The sequence below is a fragment of the Balaenoptera acutorostrata genome, chromosome 4, assembly GCF_949987535.1.
Source record: "Balaenoptera acutorostrata chromosome 4, mBalAcu1.1, whole genome shotgun sequence".
Classification (NCBI taxonomy): Eukaryota; Metazoa; Chordata; class Mammalia; order Artiodactyla; family Balaenopteridae; genus Balaenoptera; species Balaenoptera acutorostrata.
Window position 1 is genome coordinate 149,579,293 of NC_080067.1, and position 3,536 is coordinate 149,582,828.

Genomic DNA, 3,536 nt, shown 5'->3' on the forward strand with positions numbered 1-3,536 from the left:
GGTTTGTACTTGATCTTGACTGTCAGCGTATGTAAAAATACGCCTCTTTGGGAACTATTAGAATGCAGCCGGGGTTCGCCGACGTTGGGGACAGTGGTAAGTGTTTGAAAACAAGCGTCTTTGGGCACCCGTCCTTCTGTTGTGCGTCCGCCGCCCAGAGCCGGCAAGGGTGTGTGTGGCGAGGCTTGCCCTGCGGCTGCTCACAGACACCCTCACTGCCAGGCCTGAAGCACCTGCTCCTCAGGCCTCGGCCCGTGAGGATGGTTGCAGGGGACGCCGGTGTCCTGGGCGGGGACTCCCATCTGCACCGCAGAGAGCTGCCTGCCGCGGCTCACCTTCCCCAAGGGGAAAGGTAGACAGCCCTGTCCTGCTGGGCGTCAGCGTGGCCCGCGCCCAGGCAAGCAGGACACCGCCATCTGCTCTTGGCCTTGATACACACGTGTTCCCCGAACAGACGCTCCTCGGTCACGGGTTGGATCCCAGACATGTCCACAGAGGGTCACTCAACCCGTAAAATAACACCTGGAACACCCGTGAGACCCCCACGCCCTCATACGTCCTCCCCGACCCCCGTCTCAGCAGCAGGACCACGAGATGCCTGTATCCACCCGTTCCTCCAGCGATGGGCGTTTGGTGCCAGGCTCTTGCTGTTATGAATGGAGCTCAGATGCCAGCCAAGCTTTCCAGTCTGCCTGGGGCCAGTGGGGACTTCTCCCCGAGGTGAATGCGAAGTCCCAGCAGGGTCCGTGTCCTCGGGCGCCCACACCCGCTGTCCGCCTCTGCCTGTGTCTTGTTCCCCATCCCTTCACCTGAGTGTGGGGCACGGGGCCTGAGCCCGGCCCACCCCTCCTGAGGTGCTGCAGGCACCAGGGAGCCAACCTGTTCTTGCAGGTTCGGGGTTAGGGGCAGGGTCACGTCACTCAGCCACCACTACCTAAGATCACCTTGAAACACGGCAGTTCTCAGGGTGGGGTTTCTGGGGCTCTCTCACCGTGTCCATGCCTACAGCTCTGAGCCAGTACCCACGCCCTCACCCACAGACTCATCCACCTGTTCAGCTCCTGTCGGCACCCCCTGGCATGCTCAGTGCCCCCCCTTTCCTACATGGCAGACGATAGGCTTGCAGGAGCCATCCTCCTTAGAAGACGGGCTTCGGACGTTCCCTGGCCGTCCAATGGTTAGGATTCGACACCTGGGCAGGGAACTAAAATCCTGCGAGTCGCACGACGCAGCCCAAACAAGAAGACTGCGAAACGGGTGTCTTTCCCTCCAGTACTGACACTGTGTATCCTCTGTAGCAAATCACTCATTCATTCAGCACATGTTGAGTGCCTGCTGTGTGCCAGGCCGTGTTCTGTGCTACGTGCTGCAGCGGCAACAGTCAACGCAGACAAAGTCAGTGCCTGACGGTGCGGACCCAGGGGCCGGGGGGAGGGGGTGAACAAACGGATAAAGTGCATGCCTGTCACCTGGGGACAAGAGCTCCATGTGGAAAAAAATAAAGCGGGGAATAAAAATAAAGCATGTGGGACTTCCCTGGTGGCACAGTGGTTAAGAATCCGCCTGCCAATGCAGGGGACACGGGTTCAAGCCCTGCTTCAGGAAGATCCCACATGCCGCGGAGCAACTAAGCCCGTGCGCCACAACTACTGAGCCTGCGCTCTAGAGCCCGCGAGCCACAACTACTGAGCCCGTGTGCCACAACTATTGAGCCCATGCGCCTAGAGCCCATGCTCTACAACAAGAGAAGCCACCGCAATGAGAAGCCTGTACAGCACAACGAAGAGTATCCCCCTCTCGCCGCAACTAGAGAAAGCCCGCACACAGCAATGAAGACCCAACACAGCCAAAAAAATAAAACTGTTTTTTTCTTAATTTACCTGACTTCTTCCTAGGAAGAAGGAAACATTTGAACAGAGACCGAAAGAGATTGAAAAGTGAGCCATGGTATGTGAAGAAAGTATAACCAGCAGAAGGAACAGCCCGTACAAAGGCCCTGGGGCAGGTGCACGTGCAGGGAATTGAAAGAGCAGCCAGGACAGCTGGGACCTGTAGAACAGTCGTGCCAGGAGCTCAGGGAAACCGCTCCCAGGAGAGACCTGACAAGCTGGTCACACTTAGTAAAGAACCATTCAGAGTCCCTAGAGATTGATCAAAGGGCTTAGGACAAACTGAGAAGCGTTTGTTTGATAATATGTACAGAAGCTCGTGAGAACAGTGGAAGCCGTGGCGCTGGAGCTGGGGCCGCACCCACGCCTCACAGGGACGGCTTCAGTGTGTCGGCAGCCGCCTGGCAGTTCCCAGCTCCCTGCTGCCCTGGGGTGGAGGAGCTTTTCCTGGGAGACTCGGCAGCTGAAGAGTAACCTTTACCTTCGCTGCTTCCACAGCTCCCGGGAGCACAGGGAGGGCCAGGGCTGCTGGAGTGCTGGTGTAAGGGCTCTGGGGGTAGCACCTTCTAAAACTCGGACAGAGGGGGACTCTGCCACTCAGGGCAAAAGCCTGGGTCTCCCTCCAGCCCCAGGAGGTGTAGGACCTTCTCCCGGGGGGTCCCTCTCTTCTGCCAGGCTCTGTGCCTTACAGATGTCCCGGCATCCGGTCCTCAGCGTCCTGGCAGGTACATTGTGATGGGTCCCCGTCACAGACGAGGAAATGAGGCCTGGAGACGCACGTGCAGAGCAGGGCTCTGATCCCAGCTCACCTGTCCCCCACGCCGCCAAACCCTGACCCCACGGTGTGGACCCCAGCCGGCAGTTAGGGGTTAGTCGCCCCCAGGCCCAGTGAATCGGCGCCAGGGGATTAGGGCACACGCAGTGGGGGGAGCCCTGGTGCACAGATCAGCGTCAGCGCAGGGCTCTCGACGCAGGAGGTTCCTCGGCAAACGCGCTGACCTGAGTCGACCCCAGCTGCAAACCCACAAAAGCAGAGGGGTTTTCTCTGCTCTGCATCCACCAGGTCCAAGCTAGGGAAACCCCGCCAGAGCCCTGGGCCTCAGCCCTCCACTCAACCTTGAAGTTTTTGAGCTACATGAGAGCAGAACAAATAACCCCACAAGCTCCCCGAGAGCCACCGTCTGCAGTGAAGTGATGCTGACATTGGCCGCGGGTTTGTTTATGTTCTTTTGGACTGAACCCTCTCAAATGATGGACAACATGACGTTTTATCCCGAACAGCCCAGCCTGCTCTGCCGGAGAGTGACGCTCTCTGTCACCACATCACCGTAGTCCCGCCAACACAAATGAGACGCCCAGCATCCTCTCACACAAGCCCACGGTCAAATTGCCCCCCAGCTGTCCCCAGACATGCTTTTTCTAACCAGGAAATCACCAAGGATCACACGTGGCATTTGCTTATCGTGTCATAAAGGTTCTTATCCTGGAGCATCTCCTCCCTTACTTTTTTCTCATGACATTGGATTTGGGAAGAGTGTGTCTAAGCTTGACCCTACAGCCCCCAGGTAGACTGTGATTGCTCTGGGGATGGTCTAGCAGGGGTTGTGACCTTTCTGCTTGGTCTCGGGACCCCAGGGTGGGAAGCCC